Source organism: Dama dama, chromosome X (assembly GCF_033118175.1).
Source record: "Dama dama isolate Ldn47 chromosome X, ASM3311817v1, whole genome shotgun sequence".
Taxonomy (NCBI): Eukaryota; Metazoa; Chordata; class Mammalia; order Artiodactyla; family Cervidae; genus Dama; species Dama dama.
The window spans coordinates 100,688,962-100,715,847 of record NC_083714.1 but is presented as its reverse complement, the minus strand read 5'-3'; the positions used below and the strand labels follow the sequence as shown (position 1 = coordinate 100,715,847).

The following is a 26,886-nucleotide window of genomic DNA, read 5'->3' as shown; positions in this document are numbered from 1 at the left end:
GAGCCTCCAAGCAGGTGGGGAGAAACCTCACATTCACCAAGTTGCATGAGGCTCCACCACAAATGCAGCGATCCCTGCCTCTCTTTCCCCCACTAAAGCATTCATTGGCACTGAGGTCAGCAGGAGGGCAGTCAGGGCTGGACAGCTTGTGAGGGACCCTGTGTACAGCATGAGCCTCCCCATGACTGGATCATCTCCATGTCTTGATCATGGCAGAGGACCCTGATGTGTGCCAAGGGAGCATGATTTAGACTCAGGCCTCGGGTAACTGAGTCATTTCCTAGAGACCGTCCCTGGTGGGGGCGGGGGGATGCAGGGAGGGGGAGCAGCTTCTTTTCTCCTGTAGAGATAGTACCTCATCCAGTAGCAGGGCTGGGGTCCCATAGGTGGGTGCTAATTGGGGATCCTTTGCTGCCAGAAATGGTCTCTCTGTCCCTGTCCAATGTTCTATCTCTGTCTTTCTCCCTGCCATCTCTGTGCCTGTTACATCCTCTCTGTTTGCCTTTACGAGACTGACTGTGACCTCACTCATACCGCGAGGGTCCTTCCTCTGTCTCTCCTGAGGGTATCATCAATCAACATGGATGTCCACTGGGAGCAGTAGAAGGGATTCCCCTTGAGTGTAGGGGATTCCAGGAAAGGCATGTTCAACTGCAGAAGGTCTGTGGTTTTCCCGGGATGAATCTAAGCTCCTCAACAATCATTGTGTGATCTGGGCCACCCGCCCCTCATCACCGCTCTCATCGGATCTCCTGGCTCTCCCTCCGTCACGCTGTGACAGTCACATAGACCTCCACATTCTTTTCACACACGCTACACTGACTTCCACTCCTCAGTTTTTACACTGGCCTCAACTCTGTCTGGGACACTTTTCGCCCAGACAGGCATCTCCTCTAGGCTTTTGCTCAAATGTCACAATCTTAGAAGGAACTTCCCTGGCCACTCTTTCTAGATATCGTCCCCTCTCTCTATTTCACTATCCCGCTTTAATGTTAACCACAGCAGTTAGGAACACCCGATAAATTACTTATCTTTTGGGGCTGTATGACCCCAAACACAATGTAAGTTCCATGAAGCCAAGGTTGATTTTCTCTTTCCTAACACACATAGTTGTGCTTGACAGAAACTGTGGAGAGGATGGATGAATGTCGGAATGAATAAGCAAATTTAAACTTGTTGAGAGACGCATAGCTAGACAGGCTGAGCATTCTGCTAGGGAACATAGTCAGGGATGACAAGATGGTGACAAAGCCATGCTCTTTATCTCACCTATGCAGTATCCTTGGGTGCCCTCGGAGTTGACCCCTTTCCTAATAGAATGGGAAGTCCTGTTGTCCTTATCACATATTACTCGCAGTCAACGACAGAGGCCTTCCCCATCCCAGACCTTCAGATCCCAGTCCAAAGCTTTCTCTCCCCTGCCAGCTGGGGGACTGTGCCTGGCTTTCCCCACTGAGATCTATTCTGTATTAAACAGGAAAGCACAAACAAGCACAATGTCCAGTATACAGAAAATGCTTTCCATGCTTCCTGTTACGATACTGGCCACTACAGAGAAGTAATCTTCAGTTTATGGAGACATTTTTCCGAGTCCAAGATTGCAGCAATCCGCGGGGTTTTCATCCTCACGTTGCCCTTCCACCCTTGGAGGATCATCCATCCTCTAACGGTCCACCGGCATCTACATCGGCTGTTCCCCAGGCTCACCACCAAGGGGCGCGCCAGATGAAACCGTTCGGTCCTGGGATGTACCACGCAGGGGTAGCGGTAAGACCACCCACTCTGGAAGGCACCATTCGAGAGGGCCTATGACAACACAGAGAGTACCTTTACCCCGCCTCGGGCATCGACCAGAGTTCCCAGCGGAGGCACCCATGGCACCACTGGCTCCATCCCCATTCGCTCCATTCCGGCTTCCCGCTGCATCTGAGTCCGAGTGGACACCGGTATTAAGCGGCAGCTGTCCTCGTCTCCTTTCCAATTCCACCCCTTCGCTTCTACATGGTTACATCCAAGGGGGGACGGCTACGGAGCGAGCTGGGCTGCTAATTTGGGGTCTGGCGTCAGGAAGCGTTCTGGGCATTGATTGGTCACCGCGAGGTCGCCGGAATGAGCTCTTCCGGGGCGCGCATAGGCGCCGGAAGTCCCGCGAGTCCCGCCCTGCTTCGTCTCCGGCCCAGTTCCAGTTGGCTGGCTGGCTGTTACAGGCACTGGGATGGCAGAGTTGGACCTGAGGACGAGAGGCATGTTGCCGTTCGCGGCTTTTTAGAGCATACGGTTTTTCTCCGAGTTGTATTGCTTTTCTGGAATGGGTCGAATAGCTGCCCTGGTTAGTGGCGAGGTTTGGCGCAGTCGCTGGCTGTGCATGCTGACGGCGTTTCGGTCTTGTTTAGCTCTCGCTCGAGTCTGGAGCATGTGGCAGCCCTCGGTCATTCGCACAAATGCATGCAATTCATGTCCAGGGAGAGGTCTCTGAGTTAGCTGTCTCTCCCTGGAGACTTAACCTGTGTCAGGGAGCCTGGGCTCGTGTATCGCTACGTGTGTCAACACAGGTGCTGTTTGGGTACATATGATCTCCTTGAGCCTTTGGGCGGAGTCGTGAGTGATGGGATATTTGATCTGAGTGGATTTTGTGAGCCCTAGTACAAAGTCCCTAGGATGTGTGTGCCTGTATTCCGGGGTGTGCATTTTTGGAGCTTTCTGGCCTTTCAGTCCCTGGGTGTGAGATCACTTTGTAAGCGTGTGCACCCGAGATTGTGAGACCTCTGAGTTTTTGATTCTGGTCCCAAGTTGCGATATCTCTGGCCTGCTTTAAGGATGGGTTTGTCTAAAGGTGTGAAGTCTCAGCTGCTTGGGGATCTGTGCACAGGGTGCAGGTTTTTTCATTTGTCTGCGGACTTTATTTGAAGGTTACATGATGTTCTTGAGTTATTAAAGGTTCTCTTTCCGTTTAGGGTTTTTGTATTAGGTTGGTAAGTGTCCGAGTGGTTTGGAAGTCAGTCTCCATGGTGTGAAGTATCTGTGCAGTTCTCATTTGTTTCTGTCTTGAAGACTTTGGCCTGTTTGGAGGGTCTTTGTCACAGCGTGTGTGGTTATGGTCTCAGTTGTGTTTGAGGGTCTGAGACGTGTTGTGTGCTCTCTGTGCAGAGATTCAGTGAGCTCTTTTTGGTGTCTCTGGGTATCTATCTGGGCTGTCTGGAGTCTCTGTGTCAGAAATAAAACCTCTTATGTTCTTGGCTGTGAGGTCTCTGTCCGGGAACTGAGGGTTTGGAAGCTGGCAGATATGATTCTGAGGCCTGGAACCTGACATGCTGACTGTGTGTTGCTGAGTGTATCAGTTGTCTCCTGGAATCTCAATTTATTCATAATTATTACAATGGGGCCAGTGCGCGTCTTGGAGGGTACCTGTGCATGTTAGCAATGTGTGTTGCCTGGCTCCAGACTATCCTTCAGCAAATGTTTTCTGAGCACCTGCCATATACCTGAGCACTGTTGGAGGAGTTTGTGACAGGACAGAACTGACCAAGTCTCTCCTCTGATAGACTTGCTGGTCAGTAAATTAATCAAGAGTGGCAGGCACTATGAAGAAAGATAATGCTAGATCAGGGGAAAGGGTATATGTAGGTATGATGTTATTATTTTATGCAAGGTAAGGAGGGAAAGTCTCCCTGAAAGATGGCAAGTAAGCAGAAATCTGGAGGAAGTGAGGGAGCAGGCCATGGGGTTATCTAAGGGAAGAGCATTCCAGGCAGAAGGAACAACAAATGCAACTGTCCTGGCATGGAAATCTACTTGGCGTGCTCCTGAATGTCAAGGAGTCCTGCGATGCACTGGGTTTGGCATGTAGCACTCATTGAAAGGGGTCTGGTTGCTGCTGTCTCTGTTTCTCCCACAATTTGTGATCATCCGCATTTCACAGATGAAGGCCTGAGGGCTCCAACGTGTGCCCTGCACCTTCTCTCCTACCTATCCCTGAAATTAGGAGTGAGACCTTCTGGTCCATCATGAGAGAGAGAGAGAGTTTGAGTGTCCCAGCTGCAGGGATGTCACACTGAATGTCAGCCAAGCAGCAGAGATCAGTTATAAGGTGGGAATCATGCCTCGTAACATTGGTACTCTTGATGGAGGGCAGGACTTAAGAAGGAAACAGGAACTGGGGCAAAGGACAGAGGCAGGAAGGGAAGTTGGAGGACAATGAGGAGAAAAAAAACAAAAAACAAAAAACGACTGGCTTCATCACATTGCTTGGGTTTGGCCCAGTTCACGTTGGTTGGCTGACTGTATTATGACATAGTCACCTCTTCCTGTCCCTACCCTTTCTTTCCCTTCCCTTTTTTGTGCCTGAGCAAGTCAGTCCTAAAGCCGTTAGGTGTCGCCAGGCAAGGCATGTGTATGTGTAGAGGGGCATCCCTGCCTGGAGAGTCAGAGCCCAAGGTGGAAAGAATATCCCTGGGGATTGAGTGTGAAGGAGGTAACTGCTTCATGGATTCAATGTTGAGTGAGGTGTGGAAGTCAAGGACAAGGGATGGTTCCGCATAGATTGTGAGGAGGACCCTTTCGTGGAGGACGGATCACTTATATGCATTGGGATTCATCAACTCAGCAAATACATAAGAATGCTGAGAGCCACGTCTGTCATTTTTGGAAAAGGGAATTTCCAGTATGGAAAGGAAGTAAACTAGAACAAATCTGAGGAATTCTACTGGGATTAAAGGTCTCCATGCAAACTTCTTGTATTCGATAGGTGTGCATATGTGGCTAGACTGATATGTAACTATAGATGTGTGTGTATGTGTTTGTGTGTGTGATTCTGTACACACATATATTCCCAAGTTACTGGAAACAGCAACATTCCAACGGCAATAATTACACCAGTCCCCAGATCCTAGCTTCTGAACACCTTTCTCCACTAAATGATGGGTTCCCAGGCTGAGGAAGGAAAGGATAAATGAGCCTGGGTCACCTTGTCATGTCAGTAACAAGGGAAAGTTCAAGAATGATGTGGAGATGTCAGAGGGACACAGAATATAGCTTGAGGGCTCTCCCACTGGACACACTCAGGACTCTTATTTTTTCCACCTTTCTTGAGGTATTATTGACATATAACCTGTAAGTTTAAGATGCCAATGTGATGAGTTGATACACACATATTTGGCAAAACGATTACCACAGCAGGGTTGACACTCTATCCCCTCACATCATCCTTTTTAAAAATTGTTGAGGAAATAAGATCTCAGATCTACCCTCTTAGCTTTCACTGTATTGTACAGTTTTGTTATTTATACTCGGCTATACATTGGATCCACGCAACTTATTCGTCTCATACGTGGAAGTTTGTACCCTGTATTCAACATTTTGCGCAGGCCCTGGAAACCAGCATTCTAAACACTTGGAAATTTCTGTAAGATTGACTTTTTTAGGTTCTGCATATAAGTGAGAACATACAATATGTGTCTTTCTCTGTTTCACTGTCTTCACTTAGCATAAAGCCTTTGAAGTCCATTCGTGGTGTTGCAAAAGGCAGAATTTTCTTCTTTGTGACTGAATAATGTTCCATTGTATATATCACAATTTCTCTTTTCAAATTAATTTATTTTAATTGGAGGATAATTACTTTACATTATTGTGATGTTTTTGTCATACATCAACATGAATTGGACATAGGGATTCACGCGTCCCCCCATCCTGAACGCCCCTCCCACCTCCCTCCCCACTCTATCCCTCTGGGTTTGCCCAGAGTACCAGCTTTGAGTACCCTGCTTCATGCATGGAGCTTAACACTGTCTCCTTTGCTGCCCTGCATGTAGGGCCATTGGTACCGTCTTTCTAAATTCCATATATAAGTGTTAATATACAGTATTTCTCTTTCTCTTTCTGACTTACTTCACTCTGTGTCATAGGCTCCGGGTTCATCCACCTCATTAGAACTGACTGAAGTGCATTCCTTTTTATAGTTGAGTAATATTCCATTGTATATGTACCACAATGTCCTTCTCCGTTCGTGTGCCAGTGGGCATCTAGGTTGCGTGCATCTCCTGGCTATCGTAAACAGTGCTGCGGTGAACATCGGGGTCCGTGTGTCTGTTTCACTTCTGGTTTCCTCAGGGTGTATGCCCAGCAGTGGGATTGCTGGGTCACATGGCAGGTCTATTCCCAGTTTTTAAAGGAATCCCACACTGTTCTCCATAGTGGAGAACCAGTTTGCATTCCCACCCACTGTGTAAGAGGGTTGCCCTTCCTCCACACCCTTTCCAGCATTTGTTGTTTGTAGACTTTTTGATGGTGGCCATTCTAAATGGTGTCACCACGTTTTCTGTATCCATTCATCCCTTCATAGACACATAGTTGCTTACAACTTTTGGTTGAAGCTGCAAAGTAAATTTCAGGTTAGTGTTACTCTTCCAATGTTGCTTTTCAGAATCATTTGGCTGTTCTAGTTCATTTGCCTTACCACAGAAATGTTATCCTCAATTAGTCTACATGTACGAAAAAGTCCTGCTGGAATTTCTGACTGGAATTGTATGAAATTGATGGATGTGTATGGGGGCTACTGACATCCTAATTATTTTGAATTTCTCAACCCATGAACACACCATGTGCCCCCATTTTGTTAGGTCTTATTTAAGGAACCACATTGCATTACCTTTTCTGCCATTGTTTTATAAAATCTATTTCTCATATATCAAATTCTGAAGATCTGAATCTGATGACGATATGAAAATATTAGTAGTCAGATGTTCATCAGTAATGCTTTATTTCTTCTGTAGTTTTTACATTGCCCGTTTATTGTGTTTCTTATTTTTTCTGCTAATGTTCATGATTGTTTAATCCAAGGGTGATGGTATGGGTATTTTCTGGGATAAATCGTGAGGAGATGTTCAGCTGTGTTTTGGGATGGAGACTCTGAGGACAGGGACACAGGGGAGAGAGAGCAGAGTAGGGGTGGGGGAGGTGAACGCGTCGGGCCAGGGACAGGGGGCTACTAGTACAAGTGGAAACAGAAGTGAAGAGACACAAGAAGAAGAGCTCCCCTTCTGCACCGTGCGTAGCTCTCCGTACATACACGCATAATGAAGGCTTTGAGTACTCTTAGCAACACTCTGAGGTGAGCATCTGTAATGCTGTCATCCCTTTTGTCAGCTGAGGAGCAGAGACCCGTAGATGTTAGTGGGTGAATGCATCTGCACAAAGTCACCTAGCTGGCCAGAGATAAGTCAGTTTAGTTCCCAGGCCAGAGAGAAACAGCCAGGTGTGGGATCTGACCCCCAATCTGGAATACAGTGCAGTGTCTGGTGTACTCTGGATCAAAAGGCAGATCTACATATCCATCCGCATGAAACATTACTATGGATCTGAGTATGGATTGAAGACAGTGTCTCCTAAGTGCGTGAAAGACCATGCGGTGTCATGTCAGCATGCACAAATCACAGAGAACAGTTCCTGGACCATACGGAGGTAAGCAGTGTTTCCTCTGACCAACATTAGTGGAGCACCCTCATCATTATGGAAAGTAGCATAACTATAGTATAATGTAATGATACACAGACAGAGAACAGATACAATATCATGAAGACATTACCTCCCCCATCTGGTAATTTTCTTAAATGCAGAGAACAAAACCTGGAAGGCAATAGACCACATACTAAGTTTTTTTCTCTGAAGTGTGACATTCTAGATAATTTTCAAGTAACATTTTATTAGTATTGTAATTTGTTGTATCTTCATTGTCACATAGGCAGTTTTTCTATTATAGTTGAAAAATGGACTTTCTGAAGACTCGTTCTCAGGTATCTTGAGGTTTCAGCATAAGAAATTTGTGCTGGTATCCCTGCCTGGTGAAAACCCAATCGGCGCACTGAAGTCAGAGGTAATATCTTTGGTACAGCAGGTGGGGGGCTGTGGGGAGTAGAGAGGTCCTGATGGAAGGCTAGCTAAGCCTGCAAGCATTGTGAGAAAGGTCAGTGACGCCATAGGCCCAAACCAAACAACAGCTCACAGGTCCCAAGGCAGACACTGGTGTTCTGTCCACGGAAATGTCTGTGTTAGGACTTTCAGACCTTTGCTCCTTTGGCTCCCATGATGCAGTGGAGCAGCTTGTGGCGCTTATAACACAGTCCTGCTTTGACCCAGGCTGTGGATGAGAGTCAGCCTCCCCTGCAGCACCGCCCCCTTTGTGGGCGATCTGGAGCCCTTTTGTGATGTCTGGGAGTCTACAGATTCTGAAGAGAAAGGAGAAAGAAGATACATGGCGCAGGGCGTACATGCACCCACCCCGTGCATGTGGTGCTAGAGATGGGCTAGAGATGCGGGTGCAGCTTCTTAGAGGGACCAGGTGGGGATGAGCAGAGTTGGATTCGGTGACTCAGGAAGAAATGTGGAAGTGAGTGTAAAGGGAGAAAACACGTTGAGAGGGGTAAACAGCTCCAACTCCCGTTTCTGTTGTAGGGTAGGTGCTCCATGACTGTTGTGAGCAGGCTCCCTGGTCTGAGGTCTGGGAGGGAGTGATGAGTGTTAAGGACCCGCCATCAACCCTAAGCAGGGGGCGCTGAGTGTGTGAAGACATTAAGTCTCAGCCTTCACCACTGACAGACACAGAAAGCTTCTTAGCCCCGCTGAGTGTGGGGCGGTGGCACCTTAGGGAAGCTCAAAGGGAAGGTGGAGGTGGTGGTTCAGTCACTCAGTCCTGTCCGACTATTAACGAGCCCATGGCATGCAGCACGCCAGGCTCCTCTGTCCTACACTATCTCCCTGAGTTTGATCAAATTAATGTCCATGTGTTGGTGATGCTGTCTAACCATCTCACCCTCTGTCTCCCCCTTCTCCTCCTGCCTTCGATCTTTTCCAGCACTAGGGTGTTTTCCAATGAGTCAGCTATTCTCATCAGGTAGCCAAAGTATTGCAGCTTCAGCATCAGTCCTTCCAGTGAGTATTCAGAGTATTCAGTATTCATTTCCTTTAGGATGGGCAGAGTAGTTCTCCTTAGTGTCCGAGGGATTCTAAAGGGTCATCTCTCTAGCACCACAATTCGAAAGCATCACTCAGCCTTCCTAATGATCCAACTCACACATCTGTACACGACTACTGGAAAAACCACCGTTTTGACTCTGCAGACCTTTGTCAGCAAAGTGACGTCTCTGCTTTTAAATATGTGGTCTAGGTTCGTCATGGGTTTCCCCGGGGGGCTCAGCAGTAGAGAATCTGTCTGCAGTGCAGGGGAATTAGGACACCTGGGTTCAATCCCTGGGTCGGGAAGGTTCCCTGGAGGAGGCCATGGCAATCCACTCCAGTATTCTCGCCTGGAGAATCCCCTGGAGAGAGGAGCCTGGCGGGCCTTGGTCCATGGGGTCGTAAAGAGTATGCTGAGAGACATCACCTCCAAAACAGAATCTCTGGCCAATGGGCTGTCTCTCTAGCTTTACTCATCTCAACTAAAATCTGTTCCCTGGCCTCAGAAGCCACGTGAGATTAATGAAGGAAACTTGAGGCAGTGGTGCTTTAAGCAGCGATTTGCTGCGAGATCTTTATTCGTTTGGGCCAAGTGACTGCAGGGAATGAAATGGGGCAGGGTGATGAAGGAAATGAGATGATTAATTTATTGCCCCAGCCACCTCCCTGCCCCCAGGTAGCCGACTTCAGCAGGGCTGGCTGGTGTCAATGGCGCGTGTATAGGCTCACTTGTAACAGCATCCTGTGTGTGGTATGAGCAACTTGGTGGGCAAATCAGACAGCATGGCCAAATACTCATTTCTCAGAGTGGATGGAGGGAGACAAGAGGAAAGAATGATGAACCATGGGTTAGTTGTGAGTCAGTTTCTAAAATCTTAGTATTTCTTCACAAGGTGTGTGTGTGTGTGAATTCTTTTCTTTATCTGAGAATTGGCTTTCTAGGTGAGGAAATTTCGTGAGAGACTCCTTGTGACATGTGACAGAAGGTTGGCAGTGAATTGGGTTAAGGTCATTTTCCAAGTGTTTCACACCAAATGTTTGTTTAAGGGGATAGCAGTGGCATTAAAGAACTGAACAAAGTGGTTGAAATAGAGGTTTCAGTTACTGAAATGTGAAGAGACTCTGGGATGTGTGTTCATCCTAGCCAGTGGTCACAGGCAACTCATAAACTCATAGGATTTGAACCGTGTCTTCCTAATGGCTTTTGCTTTCTGCCCTTGTATGTGGTGGAGGCCTCAGTTCCGGTGACTAAAGTTCCTAAGTAACAGTTCTCTGAGAAAAGTAGCTCTCTAGAGAAGAGCAGTGCCTGGGAACCTGATCTAAAATTTTAATATAGCCTGTGATGTAATTTTTGTTAGCTTCACCCAAGATATGATCATTCAAAGATCTAGAGAGATGCACCTACTTCAGCATCTACCATTGGATTTTTCAAATGAACGTACAGTAAGATTGGATCGGTTTTCTTTCTTATTATTTATTTATTTATTGTTGGCTGCACTGAGTCTTTGTTGCTACACGAGGCTTTCTCTAGTTGTGGAGAAGGAGGACTACTCTCTAGTGGCGGTGCATGCGCTTCTCATTTCAGAGACTTCTCTTGTTGCGGAGCATGGACTCTAGGCTCGAGGGCTTCAGTAGTCGAAGCAGGTGGGTTCAGTAGTTACCCACAGTCTTAGTTGCCCTGGGACAGGTGGAATCTTCCTGAACTAGGGACCGAACGCCTGTCCCGTTGCATTGGCAGGTGGGTTCTGTTTCATTAATTTATTTTAATCGGAAAATAATTACTATACCATATTGTGATGGCTTTTTGCCATATATCAACATGAATCGGCCGCAGGTATACATGTGTCCTCCCCTCCTGAACCCCCATCCCACCTCCCTCCCCACCCTATCCCTCTGGGTTGTCCCAGAGCACTGGCTTTGGGTGCCCTGCTTCATGCATTGAACTTCCACTGGTCATCTGTTTTACATATGGGAATGTATATGTTTCACTGCTCTTCTCTCAAATCATCCCACCCTCGCCTTCTTTCACTGAGTCGAAAAGTATGTTCTGTACGTCTCTGTCTCCGTTGCTTCCCTGCATGTAGAATCGTTGCTACCGTCTTTCTAAATTCCATATATATGCATTAATATGAGTATTTGTCTTTCTCTTTCTGACTGACCTCTCTCTGTATAACAGGCTCCAGGTTCATCCACATCATTATCACTGATTTGAATGCATTCCTTTTTATAACTGAGTAATATTCCATTGTGTATACGCACCACAACTTCCTTATCCGTTCATCTGCCGATGGACATCTAGGTTCCTTCCATGTCCTAGCTGTTGTAAATAGTGCTGCTGTGAACATTGGGGTACATGTGTCTGTTCACTTCTGGTTTCCTCGAGGTGTATGCCCAGCAGTGGGATTGCTGGGTCGTGTGGCAGTTCTGTTCCCAGTGTTTTAAGGAATCGCCACTCTGTTCTCCGTAGTGGCTGTACCAGTTTGCGTTCCCACCAAGACTGGAAGAAGGTTCCCTTTTCTCCACACCATCTCCAGCATTTATTGTTTGTAGACTTTTTGGTGATGGCCACTCTGACCTGTGTGAGATGATACCTCATTGTGGTTTTGATTTGCAGTTTTCTAATAATGAGTGATGTTGTGCATCTCTTCATGTGTTTGGTAGCCACCTCTATGTCTTTGGAGAAATGTCTGTTTAGATCTCCTGCCCACTTTTTATGGGGTTGTTCGTTTTTGTGGTATTGAGCTCCATGGGCTACTTGTATATTTTGGAGATTCATTCTTTGTCAGTTGTTTCATTTGCTGTTATTTTCTCCCATTCTGAGGGCTGTCTTTTCACCCTGCTTATAGTTACCTTCATTGTGCGAAAGCATTTAAGTTAAATTTGGTCCCTTTTGTTTATTTGTGTTTTTATTTCCATTACTTTGGGAGGTGGGCCATAGAGGATCTTGCTGTGATTTATGTCAGAGAGTGTTCTGCTGTCGGTCCTTTAATGGACCGGAACCTGATGGTCCAGAGTCGACAATGAGACTGTGAAAGAAGGAAAGAGGCTAATAGTCCCTGGGTTATGCAGCTGACTTCCGCGCTCCAGGGAATCAGCCAGAAAGAGAGAGATAGAGAGAGAGAGAAAGAAGGAAAGACAGACAGACGCGGGGACCAAAGCTCTGATGGAGCAAAGGTGTTTTAATCAACATGGCATGGGCATATATACTGTCTTACAAGGTAATTATTCTCAGCAAAGATAAAGATTAAAATCCAGACTAACAAAACACAAGGTGATCCCTATTAAAGAGAGAAGAGGGTACTTATCACCATAATGAGAAACTAAGAAAGGAAATACCTGGATTCCTTTGCCCCAGGAAAGGCGTGTCTCTCCTCTTAAGGGCCAAAGGTTTCCTGACAGACCCAAAACAGCACACAGGAAGCCTCCTGTTAAATGCATCCTGACATTCTGCCTATGGTTTCCTCTTAAGAGTTTTAGAGTTTTTGGTCTTACATTTAGATCTTTGATCCATTTTGAGTTTATTTTGTTGTGTGGTGTTAGAAAGTGTTCCAGTTTCATTCCTTTACACGTAGTTGAGCGTTTTCCCCGGCATCACGTGTTGAAGAGACTTTGTTTATGCCATTGTATATTTGTGCCTCCTTTGTCAAAGAAAACCTGTGCATAGGTGTGTGGATTTATCTCTGGGTTCTCTACTTTGTTCCATTGATCTATATTTCTGTCTTTCTGCCATACTGTCTTGATGACTGTAGGTTTGTAATATAGTCTGTAGTATAGACTGAAGTCAGGAAGGTTGATTCCTCCAGTTCCATTCTTCTTTCTCAAGATTGCTTTGCGTATTCAGAGTCTTTAGTGTTTCCATGCAAACTGAGAAATTATTTGTTCTAGTTGTGTGAAAGATACCTTTGATAGTTTGATCGGGATTGTGATGAATCTACAGATTGCTTTGGGTAGTAGAGTCATTTTCACTATACTGATGCTTCCAATCCAAGAACATGCTACATTTCTCCATCTCTCTGTGTCAACTTTGATTGGCTTTCATCAGTTTTTTTTTTTTTTTTTTTTACAGTTTTCTGTATACAGGTCTCTTGTTTTTTTACATACATTTATTCCTAAGTATTTTATTCTTTTCATTGCAATGGTGAATGGGATTGTTTCCTTAAGTACTCTTTCTGATTTTTCTCTATGAGTTTATAGGAATGTAAGGGATTTTTGTGTGTTAATTTTATATGGCAGGCACATTCTTTTTTTTAGTTTTTAAAATTTTTTTTTATTTTTTCATTTATTTATTTTAGTTGGAGGCTAATTACTTTACCATATTGCAGGCACATTCTTAACCACTGGACGACCAGGGAATTCCTGGCCTGCTTGTCCTTGGGTGTGCAGTTCTCTGGGCTCTGATACACGGAGAGATTGCAGTGATCACCACCACGACCAGGACACAGGCCAAGTCCGTCACCCCAAAAACACCCAGCTGCTGCCCCTTTCTGGTGTCCTCTCCCACACCCCAATCCCTGGCACGAGGATCTGTCCTCCTCCACAAAGGATTTTGTCCTTTGCAATTTTAAAATTCCTTACGTATTCTGAATATAAGACCTTTCTCGGATCTGTCATTCACGAACATCTTTCCCCTAATAACAAATAGCTTCCCTTTTCGTTACAGGAGACATGAGTGATGAAATCTTCTTTTCCTCCCCACACTCAGAGCCCAATGTGGTGTAGCCAGCAAGTGCCCGTGAGATTCTTCAGATGTGAAAATGAATTCTGCTGTCTGTCAGTCAGTCTGTGCTCTCAGCTAGCCCCCCGAGCTGTATTTCTGCAGAAATCCACGAGTCTTCTGCAGACAGGGGCGCTTGAGAACAGGTATATTTATTGGAGTCTGAACTTGTGATCTCATCAGAGAGCTTCAGAGCTCAACCCATCTTGCAGGACTTGTCTCCCAAGGGAGCTTTTCTTCTTGAAACTCAGAGGCGTGAATTTAGTCAGTGTGGGCATGTTTAGCAGGGCGAACATGGCATTTCAAGGTTGCTCATCTTTTACCAGGAATCAGACCACATTCAATGTATTTCTTTCTGTCACCTTATTTAATCCTCCTTCAAAGACCCGTCATTTTGGAAGATTTCAGTCCTAATTGATGAGGTGAGAAAGCAGAGGACAGAGAAGTCAGGGGGACTGCTGAGAGTCATTTAGGCCGCCAGAGGAAAAGTGACCCACAAACCTTAGCATCCTCCATTCAGAGCCCCCACGCTTTATTTCTTCAGTAAAGTTGCCACGCGTGCGTGCATGCCAAGTCACATCAGTCATGTCCAACTCTTTGCGACCACATGACTGTAGCCCGCCAGGCTCCTCTGTCCATGGGATTCTCCAGGCAAGAATACTGGAGTGGGTTGCCATGCCCTCCTCCAGGGGATCTTCCCCACCCAGGAATCCAACCCATGCCTCCTGCAGCTCCAGCATTGCAGGAGGATGCTTTACTGCTGAACCACTGGGGAGGCCCAAAGTTGACATATGATATTACATTTGTTTCAAGTGCACAACAAAGTGATTCCATATTTTTAAACTTTATGAAATGAATTGCCACGATAAGTTTGGTTACCATGTGCCACCACAGAGATTTATTATAAGATTATTGACTATATTCCCTGTATGTACATTCCATTCCCATGACTTATTTTATAACTGGAAGTTTGTATCTCCTAACCCCTTCCCTGTTTTACACATCTCCCTACTCCTTCCTCCTCTGGTAACCACCAGTTTGTTCTCTGTGTCTCTGACTCTATTTCTGTCTTGTTTCCCATGCTCTGTTACTTATTTCTGAGGTTCCACATATAAATAAAACTGTGTGGTATTTGTCTTTCTCTGTGTGCCTAGTTTCACTTGGCATCATACCCTCTAGGTCCATCCATGTTGTCGACAATGACAAGATTTCGTTCTTTTTTTTAATTGCTGAGTAATATTCCACTGTGTGTGTGTGTGTGTGTGTGTGTGTGTGTGTGTGTGTGTGTACACCATTTCTTCCTTTTTGACTCATGTATCGATGGGCACTTAGGTTCCTTCCAGATCTTGGATCCTCTTGGCTGTAAATAGCACTGCAGTGGACAGAGGAGCACATATATCTTTTGTGACTAGTGTTTCTTCTATTCTTGAGGAAAATACCGAGAAGTGGAACTGCTGGATCATATGGTGGTTCTGGTTTTCAGTTTTTGAGGAAACCCTCATTGTCTCCATAGCGGCTGCACCAATATACATTTCCACCAACACCGCACGAGGGTTTCCTTTTCTCTGCATCCTCGCCAACATTTCTTACTTGTTGTCTTGTTGATAATAGCTACTTGACAGGTATGAGAGAGTACTTCACTGTGGTCTTGATTTTCTAATCCCTGATGAGGAGATGTTGAGCATCTCTTCATGTGTCTATTAGCCATCTGTATCTCTTCTTTGCAGAAAGGTCTATTCACTGCTTTGCCCCGTTTTAAAATCAGGTTTTGGGTGTTTTCCCCAATACATCCTATGAGTCCTTTAGCTCTTTTGGATATCTATCTCTTTTCGGATGTGTATCACTTGCTCATATCTTCTCCCACTCAGCAGGTTGCCTTTTTCTTTTGTTGACGGTTTCCCTTGCTCTGTAAAAGCTTCTTAGTTTGATGAACTCCCATTTGTTTATTTTTGCTTTTGTTGCTCTTGCCTGAGGAGACATGTCAAAAAAAAGCTATTGCTAAGACCTATGTCAAAGAGTGTCCTGGCTACGTCTTCTTCCAGGAGCTTTATGGTTTAAGGTCTAACAATTTCGTCTTTAATCTTCTGTTGTTGTTGTTGATTTTTGAATGTTGTGTACGAAAGGGGTCCGAGTTTTCCCATAACCATTCATTAAAGAGACAGCATTTTCCATGATGGACATTCTTGGCTCCTTTCTCATAGACTAATAGGCCATATGAGCGCAGGTTTATTTCTGACAGAGCATCCCCAACTGTACCCTGCGTAAAGGCTGGGGTGAAGTGAGAAGACCCGGTGACTTCAATGTCCGTCCACTGCTGGTGGCACACCAAGTCTGGATAAGGTACGTCATTGATGCTAGCCACAATGCACTGGGGCAGGGATGGTCATCCCCACCTGGCACAAGTTCCCCAGGGTGGGATGCGATGGGCTCACTCCAGCAGCCAACCCAGGTCGATCCTGCCATCCACAGTCCCTCAATTTAGCCAATCACGAAGGTTTTCACTGTTGTTGTTACATCCCCTCCATGCCGTGCCAGGCTGGCTGTTGAGAGGGGGAGGTGAGGAGGAATTGCATGGCCAGTCCCTGCCCTTGAGAGTTGAGTCATTAAGCAGAGGGGAGATCTGACACCCTTAGATGTGGTGGCGAGTGCGTCACGGATCCCCTGTGAGGCTGCGTTGCTAGGAGATGAGAGGAGTGAGGAGGATCAGGGTAGATGAAGTGGACATGGCGGGGGAGGGGACAGGGTACTCTGGGTCCTTGCTGTGCCAGTCCCGACTGCAGAATTACCCACAGACTGCAAGAGGGCACCCGGAGGATGGATGGGCGGCTGTAAATGAGGATATCAGCAGTGCCACCCCATCCCCACCTCAAAGTCTGTGTCCCCAACCTGCCTATTGGGTGTTGGTGGTCTGGGGGTCACTTCTGAGACAGCATACTCTCCCCAGTTACAGAGTAGGAGCCAGAATCCTGTGATGTGCAGAGATGTCCAACACGTCAAATCCTAGACCAGAGACTGAGCCATAGGAACCAACAGGCCAGAGAATACTGGATGGGAGTTGGCTTAAATGCAGTGGCCAAATAACAAATCTGAATGTACCTGTAGCAAGCAACGATATTGAACCATTCATTTAAAGACCTTCCCATAAAGGGAAGTCCTGGGCCTCCTGGTTTCATCAGTGAAATCTATCAAATGTTTAAAGAAGAAATAGCACCCATCCTTAACAGATTCTTCCTGATTAGACAGGAGGGAGGAGGGAACATTTCCTAATTCATCCTATAAGCACAGTATTAGCCCGATGCCAAAGCCAGACTTGACATCACCAGAAAGCTACAGATCCATATCTATCATGAATAGCGATGCATACACCCTCAACACAGTATCAGCAAACCAAATAGAGAAACATTTTGCAAAGGGCTGTGCAAGATTTTTCCCAGGATTGCAGTATTGGACCAACACACAATTTCAGTTATGGGAAACAGCGTATTGATATGAGGAAGGACGGAAACCACCTGTCATCTTGACAGACAAAGAAAAAGCATTTGACACAGTTCAAGACCCGTTTATGACAAATAAGTAAATAACTAAATCAATAAACACGGTCAACCAACTCAGGATAGAAGGGATCGTCGTGGTGGTGCTGAAGGACATCCCCGAGAACCATCCTGCTCTCGTCACGTCACATCGAGTAGTGTCTGAGTGAATGCTTGCCTCTTGAGATCCAGACCAAGGACAGGGGGTCTGCTTCAACCACCTCTCTTCCACACTGCCGGAAGGGTCTAGCCTGTGCACCGTGCAAAAGGAGAAATGACATCATTGGGAAATGAGAAGCGAAACCTAGGTCCACACAAATACTTCTCCTTCCAGGTCTTTCACAGCAGCACTGTTTCTAATTTCCAAATAGTGGAGCAGCCTAAAAGTCTGTCAGCTGGAGAGTGGTAAACAAAGTATTCTGTAGCCATACAGTGGAATAGCATACATGGATGAAAAGTGATGGACTTCTGCTTTCTGCTGCCACATGGGTGAGCCTCCAAAGCATTACGCTAAGTGAAAGAACCGAGACGCAAAAGGCCACTTCCTGCAGGAGTCCGTTGATATGAAATGCCCAGAAAGGGCAAATCTACAGAGAGGGAGATCAGACGAGAGGATGCCTGGGCCTGCAGGTCCTGTTGGGGCTCCACTGCTGATGGGTACACGGAACCTTTAGTGGCGCTGGCGGTGTTCCACACCTGCACTGTGGTGGGGGTTGCACCGCTGTGTGAAGGTGCTAAAAGTCACTGCCCTGGGAGTGATGGGTGTGATTTGTGGTATGTAATTACACCTCAGGAAAGCAGTTTAGGAAGGTAATGCAGATGTCCAAGTGAGACATGTGGGGAAAGACATGCCATTGCTTTGTCACAACGAGGAGTGCCCCTGCTCCTTCCACGTTCTGGGTCTGGCCTCCTCCACGAGTGCTAGATGCTCCCTCCAGAGACAGTCACTGTGCACGTCAGGTCCTCAGGGCCATCCCCCATAAGTTTCCCAACTACGTTGGCCAGTCCTCTGCCCGAAAACCGAGCAGGAAGGATCGCTTTTCTTCCGGGCTTGCTGGCATTTTGGTTTCTGTGGACTGCAGGGGGCAGTGTTGCTCCGAGGAGCCGCTTGCCCGTTCCTCCCCCGCCCTTCGGGGTTGGAAAAAGGCTGTAATAAGCGACGGAGTTTTTCCTGCGCTTGCGCTGGTTGGCTGCTTCGAAGTGCTGAGGAAAATGCTGAGATACATATATTAAGCAAACTGAAAGAGTAACAACAAAAAGAAAATATTAAGCAGGTCAAGGGAAAAGTAGCAAATAACAGAAGAGGGCATCCCCATAAGATTATCAGCTGACTTCTCAGCAGAAACTCTGCAGGCCGGAAGGGAGTGGCATGATGTATTTAAAGTGGAGAAAGGGAAAAACCTACAGCCAAAAATACTCTACCAAGCAAGGCTCTTCTTTCAGATTCAACAGAGGAATCAAAAGACAAGCAAAGGCTCAGAGAATTCAGCAGGACCACGCCAGCATTACAACAAAGACTAATGTAACAGCTCTAGGCAGAAACAAAAAGAAAGACCAATGGAACACATTAGGAAGCCCAGAGATAGATCCATGCACCTATCGGGCACCTCATCTATACCCAAGGAGGTAAGAATATACAATGCAGAAAAGACACCATCTTCAATAAGTGGTACTGTGAAAATTAGACAGTAACATGTAAAAGAATGAAATTAGAATACTTACTAACACCACAGGGGGGGGGAAAAAAAAAAACTCAAAATGAATTAAAGACCAAATGTAAGACCAGATACTATCAAACTCTTACAGGAAAACATCGGCAGAACACACTAACAAAGATTTTAGCAATATCCTCTTTCCATTAATGGAAATAAAATAAAAAAATAAAGAAATGGGACCTCATTATACTTAACAGTATTTTACACAGCAAGTTCAGTTCAGTTCGGTTGCTTAGTCGAGTCTGACTTTTACACAGCAAAGGAAACTATAAACAAGGTGAAAAGACAACCCTCAGAATGGCAGAAAACAATTTCAAATGAAGCAACTGAAAAAGAATTAATCTCAAAAATATACAAGCATTTCATGCAGCTCAATATCAGAAATATAAACAACCCAATCAAGAAATGGGCAGGAGACCTAAAACAGACATTTTTCCAAAGAAGACATACAGATGGCCAACAAATACATGAAAAGATGTGCAACATTGCTGTTTATTCGTGAAATGCAATTCAAAGGTACAACGAGTACAGTCTTGTCAGAATGGCCACCATCAACAAATCTGCAAAACATTAATGCCAAAGAGGATGTGGAGAAAGGGAATCCTCTTGCACTGTTGGTGGGAATGTAAATTGGTACATACACTATGGAGCACATTGTTTATCCTCCCCCTGTTTTTTTTTTTTTTTGCAGTTTTTTCTTATAGTTTATTTCTAAGCCCACAGCATTGTGATCAGAAAAGACTCTTGACATGATTTCAATTTTCTTAAATTTATGTGGCTTGATGTGTGACTCAAGATATGATCTATAAAGAATGTTCTATGTGCACATGAGAAGAAAGTGTATTCTGCTGCTTTTGGATGGAATGGCCTAGAAATAGCAATTGAGTACATCTGGTGTAATGTGTCATTTAGGGGCTGTGCTTCCTTCTTGATTTTCTGTCTGGATGAGCTCTTCGTGGATGAAAGTGGAGTGCTAAAGACCCCCACTATTATTGTGTTGCTGATGTTTTCTCCTTTTATGGCTGTTTATATATTGAGGTGCTCCTATGTTGGGTGCATATTTATTTACAATTGTTGTGTCTTCTTCTTGGAATAATCCATTGATCATGATGTGGTGTCCTTGAATCTTGCAACAGCCTTTAAAGTCTATTTTGTCTGATGTGAGTATGGCTACTCCAGGTTTCTTTAGATTTCCATTTGCATTGAATATCTTCTCCCATCCCTTCACTTTCAGTCTGTATGTGTACCTAGATTTGAAAATGGGTCTCTTGTAGAGAGTATTATGTGTGCTGGGCTGTGCTTTGTCACTCAGTCGTGTCTGCCTCTTTGCGACCCCATTGACTGCACCCCACCAGGCTCCTCTGTCTATGGGGATTCTCCAGGTAAGAACACTGAAGTGGCTTGCCATGCCCTCTTCCAGGTCATCTTCCCAACCCAGGGATCGAATCCAGGTCTCCTGCATTGCAGGCAGATTCTTCACAGACTGAGCCACCAGGGAAGCCCAAGAATACTGTAGTGGGTAGCCTATCCCTGCTCCAGGGGATGTTCCCAGTGCAGAAATGAAACAGGGGTCTCATGCATTATAGGCAGATCCTTTACCAGCTGAGCTACCAGGGAAGCCCAGACCGTATTATACATGGGTCTTCATTTTTCTTTAATCGTTATCTCTCTTTTTTTTTTTTTTTTTAAGGATGCAGCATTTCATCCATTTACATTTAAGTTAATTACTGACATGTGTGTCCTTATTGCCATTTTAAAAATTGTCTTGGGTTTGTTTTAAAGGTGTTTGTTCTAAACTTCCTTTCGTGACTTGATGACTGTCTTTAGTGTTGTGAATGGATCCCTTTTTTCTTTTTTGTGTCTCTATCTATTGTAGATGTTTGGTTATCATGAGTTTTTTTGTTCTAGCTGTCTATACACACACCACATAGACACGTGTGTGTGTGTGTGTATGTGTGTGTGTATATATGTGTGTGTATACACACACATATAATACACACATGTGTATATATGTATATATGTGTGTATATATGTATATATATGTGCATATATATGTATATGTGTGTGTATGTATATATGTGTATATGGATATGTACATATGTGTATATACGTATATGTATACATACATGTGTATATATACATATCTGTATGTGTATATACATGTGTGTATATGTGTGTATATGTACATGTGTGTGTATAGGTATATATGTGTGTATGCATAAATGTATATGTGTATATATATATATACGTGTGTGTGTATATACGTGTGTGTGTGTGTGTGTGTGTGTGTAATATATGTCTCCAAGGTGGTTCAGTGCTAAAGAATCCCTCTGCCAATGAAGGAGATGCAGAAGATTTTGGTTTGATTCCTGGGTTGGGAAGATCCCCTGGAGGAGGAAGTGGAAACCACTCCAGTATTATTGTTTGGAAAAATTCCATGGACAGAGGAGCCTGGAGAGTCCATGGAGTTGCAAACAGTCAGACATGCCTGAGTAAAAGAGTATATATATACATGTATATATACTTGTTTAACTTTACTGGTCTCTTAATTTCAAGTGCATTTTCAATATCCTGCCATCCTGCCAATTTGTACTCCCATCCTCTCATAACTGCTGGTTTTGATATCATATTTGTGTGTGGATGAGTTCCCATGTTTACTGTGTGTCTGTCTTTACTGGTGAGCTTTCCCATTCATAATTCTCTTGAATCTAGTCATGGCATTTTGTTTCTGCGTAGAGCTATTACATTAGTCTTTGTTGTAAAGCTGGTGTGGTCCTGTTGAATTCTCTGAGCCTTTGCTTGTCTTTTGATTCCTCTGTTGAATCTGAAAGAAGAGCCTTGCTTGGTAGAGTGTTTTTGGCTATAGGTTTTTCCCTTTCTCCACTTTAAATACATCATGCCACTCCCTTCTGGCCTGCAGAGTTTCTGCTGAGAAATCAGCTGATAATCTTATGGGGATGTCCTCTTCTGTTATTTGCTACTTTTCCCTTGACCTGCTTAATTTTCTCTTTGTTGTTACTCTTTCAGTTTGCTTAATATGTATCTCAGCATTTTCCTCAGCACTTCGAAGCAGCCAACCGGCTCAAGCGCAGGAAAAAAAGAAAAAGAAAATCCGTCGCTTATTACAGCCTTTTTCCAACCCCGAAGGGCGGGGGAGGAACGGGCAAGCGGCTCCTCGGAGCAACACTGCCCCCTGCAGTCCACAGAAACCAAAATGCCAGCAAGCCCGGAAGAAAAGCGATCCTTCCTGCTCGGTTTTCGGGCAGAGGACTGGCCAACGTAGTTGGGAAACTTATGGGGGATGCCCCTGAGGACCAGAGACAGAAAGGGAACCTCTGGAAGGGGCCCGGGCAAACCACCCCTGGACCGCGCGAGTTCCGCTCGACCCGCCCACAGAACCACAGCGAGGCGGGCAAGAAGTCAGGGCGTCCAGGAAGCTCTGGAGTTGCTGAGGGCTGGTTCTGGGCCTGCCCTGGGGAGCAGTGATGTCAGTGCCAGTCTCCCAGCCTGCGTCCGCTGGCAGATTTCTCCCCGAAACCGTTTGGAACTCTCCACTGAGGGACCTGATCCGTGATGTCCGGGTCCTGTCCGACCTGGCCCCACAAGATGGTTATTTTGAGTCACTACCCTGCCCTCTTCTTTGTCAGTCGACTCTGGATTGAAGTCCCTTCCTGACTCACCTTCCTTGCAGTGAGCTGAGCAACTTGTACTATGTAACAGCTGATTACTTCCAGGTGCTTTGCATTCTAAATGTGTTATCATGTCATAATCGTGATAGAGTGGATGAGTCGATTTCTATGTAGCTTCCCTTCCCGCCCCCTTTCATTTAGTATCTCATTGTAATAAATATGTTATTGTTGTTTTTCAGGCCGTCGGTCGTGCCCGACTCGTTGTGACCCCATGGACTGCATGCAGCACGTCAGGAGGCTTCCCTGTCCTTCACCATCTGCCGGAGCTTGCTCAAACTCATGTCCATTGAGTCAGTGATGCCATCCAACCATCTTGTCCTCTGTCATCCCCTTCTCCTCCTGCCGTCAATCTTTCGCAGCATTGCAGGCTGTTTTACCCTCAATCCCAGTGAGCATTTTATTTCACTCTTCCACTGGGGAGGGGAATGTATCCTGCAAGCCAGTGTGCAAACTACAGTCTGACAGACTTGAGACCTGAACATAGGGACACTCTCTGAGGAACCCTGAGAACCTGGAGAGCTGACTCTCTGTGTGCCACAGCTCCCAAAGGCATACAATGAGGGCAGTAATGGCATCTGCTTCTTGGGTGGTGTCCAGCATCACTTACCCAGCAGGATCTTAGGTTGGCACTTGTCCCTGTCATGTTATTATTGTAGGTGGCTCAGATGGTAAGGAGTCAGCCTGCAGTGCAGGATAGCCAGGTTCAGTCGCTGGGTTGGGAAGATCCTCTGCAGAAGGAAATGGCAACCCACTCCATTATTCTTGCCTGGAGAATCCCATGGGCAGAGGAGCCTGGAAGGCTACAGTCCAAGGGGTCTTAAAGAATCAGACACGTCTGAGCCACTTTCACTTCCACTTGACGGAATGATTTTCAAGTCAAAACTCACTGTCATAATAAAGTTCTCTTTAAACACACAGGAATTCCTCAACGATCGGAAGCAAGACAAGGGTGACCACTCCGTCCACTATTATGCAATATATCAGCTTATATTATTTTATTGTAATTTTAAGTGTCAATGGGTCCGGTGAAAGTTCTCACAACGGGCTCTCTGAAGGGCTCAGATGCAGTTTGAATCAGCCAACCGGCACAAGCGGAGGAAAAACAACAACAAATACCAGCCGCTTCTTATGGCAAAAGGCTTCCTGTCACTTTATGAAAGCGCGAAGGGCTGAGGAAAAACCGGCCCGGCGACACTGTGGAGCAACACTGCCACCTGCAGGCCACAGAAACCAAAACGCCGCAAGCCCGGAAGAAAATTCATCGTTCCTGCTGGGTTTTCGCGCGGAGGCCTAGACGGCGCGGATGCCAAAGTTAAGGGAGATGCCCGTAAGGACCGGAGAAAGGAAGGGAATCTCTCGAAGGGGTCCGGCCAAACCACCCCTGGACTGCGAGCCGTCCGCGGAACCGTAGCAACAGGGGCAGGAAGTCAGGGTGTCCGGGAAGATCCGGAGCTTGGCGGGCGGGGCTGCGCTCCGATTGGCTGGCTCTGGGCCTGCGCGCAGCAACCCAGTGAGGCCCGTGCCAGTCTCCCGGCCCTGGTCGGCCGGGAGTTTTCTCCGGGCCCCTGTTTGGAAGTCTCCACTGAAGAACCTGACCGGTGACGTCCGGGTCCTGTCGCCCACTGCCGAAGCCCCCCACGTGCGGGAACGTTGCAAGTCCCCTGTCCATTCTCCCCCCTCCCACCCCCGGCCTGTGAACGCGTTCCTCCCGTGGTACACTCACTGTTCTCTCAGCCCTCACTCTTCTGATCCGTCCTCAGTGCCCACGAGGCTCACCCGGTCACCCCGGAGACGCTCCGTCCTTAGCGATGCTCCCTTCCTCCCCACCCGAGCATCCCTCTGCCCACGGTCCCGCCCCGGGCATCAGGAAAGACCGCGCCCCTCGTGGTGTCCTGCTTCTAGCATTCCTCCCTGTCATCACCCTCAACATGACGTCCTGTCCTCCAGCTCCTTCGCACTAGTGCCAGTGCACAGACACCACAACCGCCTGGAGACCTCCAGCTCACCGACCACGCGTCCTTTCACACCATGCGCCAGGCCCCTCCTCGATCGGCTGAGCCAGGGCTGGAAGCTGTCCCCCGCAAACACACCTCTTGTGCTCCTTGCACCCTCCTGCCTACCCACTCCCTGCTTGTGTCTGAGCATCGAGGAGAAAACTTTACAACTTCACAGAAGTGTTTTATCCTAAATCCGTGGCCGGAGTAGACCGCTGTTCAGTTTCACGGTCACCTAGCTACACTCCTACACTACACACTAGTAACCTTCCTCCATGCTAATGACCCCTCCGTGGGATTTCTCAAGTTTCCCAGTCCCAACCTGCATGTTTCTGCCCAGCACCATGCCCGGGATTGTGATTTAAGGAACTGGGTGGATGGCCGTGCCAATCCATGAGACAGGGAACGTTGGCCTGGGGCTACTAGCAGGCCTGCAGGGCTTATGGGACATCTGAGTGCAGATGCCCCATATGTCTGGGCCTGTGGGGAATATGGGGCCCAGCTGAGATGTCCTAGGTAGATTTAGTGATAGGAAAAGCCATCAGCATACAGGGGGATAACGGATGAAAACAAGTCAGATGGGTAAACGCTATGGCGGGGCGGGGGGGGGGGGGAGTGGCAGGTGACGTGGTCACCCAAGGATCATGTATGGTGTAGAAGAGCATAGGGCAGAGGCTGGAAACCAGAGGGAAACAAAGCCCAAGATATACGAGGGGATCAAAGTAAATGGACAGACAAGGAGACTATAGAAGTAATGGACTGAGAGGCAAGGGGAAGCCAGGGCGGGCTGCCGTCACAGACTCTGACCAAGGAAAGTGGTTTTGAAAACGGAATGTGTCTGTGGCCAGTACAGCACTGGGTACCATGGTTTGGCCCACGGAGCTCTTGGGAGACGTGAGCAAGGGGATGTTCTGTGGATGGGCGCGTGGAGGAGGAATGGAGAGGTAACCAGATAAGGATGGTCCTGGTGTCTATACTCTCAAGAAGCATGGCTTGAAAGGAATCAAAGACGCAGCGTATTGGAAGTAGTGGGCTGTGTGCTCGCAGCGTCTGCTCTCCTCTCATGGCTCCACCTGGTGATGCTGACCTGCACCGCCCGTGGGTGGGGGTGGTGAAACTTGCATTTTTGTCTCCCTCCTCTTGTTGTGGGCCCAGTCCTCCCTGGCTGACTGAGCCTCAGCCACCCTGCTGGCATCTGCAGATCCCTCTGAATCTGGGTCTCATCGTCCAGCCCGTCCCCGGGCAGGGACGTCCACTCCTCAGCCTCAGCCTCAGCCACAAGGTCCCCTAGCCCATTGCCTGTTTAGGCGTCGTCTGGACTCAGTCCCTTTCCACATTTCTCCCTCGGGTGATGCAGAGCCCTCCCTTGGATCTCACCTGCACCGCAGCAGGAACCAAGATCAGCTGCAGAAACGAAATTCCTAAACTACAGCCACCCTTCTGCCCAAAGACAACATTGGGTCTTTGCGCAGTGTGCCCCCTGTGAGTCCCAAGTGTGAATGGGGTGGAATCCTCCCTTCCCTGGTGTTCCTCTTCATTTCTTGTCACACCTCCCTTGTCTGAGCTCTCTCACCTCTGCCCGCCACTGCCTCTGTGAGCCGTTTCCCCCGCTGTGACTGGGACGCTCTTTTCTTTGGCTTGTCTTTCATTTGACCCAAGACTTCCCATACACTATCCAGGACAAAGGGGGCATAGTGTAGAATGTGTACCTTGTCGAGCACATGTAGGAGACGCTGTTGTCACATAAGCCCCACGCCCCTGAAATATTAAAAAACAAAGGGCTAAAGAACACAAGAGTCAAATATGCCAACGGTGCCTGAGATGTTGGCTAAGATGGGCACTAAAGAGTGTCTGCGGGATCAGGAAGAATGGATATTAATGATGGCCATGACAAGACCACTTACAGTGGAGTGACTGGGACAAAAGCTCCATGCAAGGGGGCTGAGGAGAGACTATCTCAGCAGAATTTGAAGCAGTTTTGCTTTGAAGGGCAACCGGTGATGTGCCAGTAGCTGCAGAATAGGGTCGTGGAAGACGGTGAGTTTCCCCCTGTGCTGTGGAACGCTCCGATGTAGAGGCAGCAGGTGCTGGTTCAGGAGAGAGGAATGATAACTGCAGGTGCAACGTCCCTGAGAAGGTGCAAGGCATGGGATCCCAGGCAGAGGTGAGGGGTGGGTGCAGTCAGGAGCAGGCGTGGAGAGGGGCAGCAGAGTGCCAGGGCAGAAACATGCAGGTTGGGACTGGGAAACTTGAGAAATCCCACGGAGGGGTCATTAGCATGGAGGAAGGTTACTAGTG

The 26,886-nt window shown here is 46.9% G+C and overlaps 1 long non-coding RNA gene across 4 annotated transcripts; it reads left to right on the top strand.

Annotated features, from left to right (window-relative positions):
* The first annotated feature begins 2,255 nt into the window (after positions 1–2,255).
* LOC133051640 (uncharacterized) lies at positions 2,256–23,511 on the top strand. 4 transcript variants are annotated; one of them, XR_009691908.1, is made up of 6 exons: positions 2,256–7,455; positions 7,754–7,867; positions 8,846–8,922; positions 10,532–10,684; positions 15,862–16,000; positions 22,774–23,511. It is a non-coding gene; the product is annotated as an uncharacterized LOC133051640 (long non-coding RNA). The 4 variants fall into 4 exon arrangements; XR_009691910.1 differs by adding an exon at positions 18,634–18,816 and having other exon boundaries at positions 2,256–7,867; XR_009691907.1 differs by having other exon boundaries at positions 2,256–7,867.
* Positions 23,512–26,886: the final 3,375 nt, after the last annotated feature.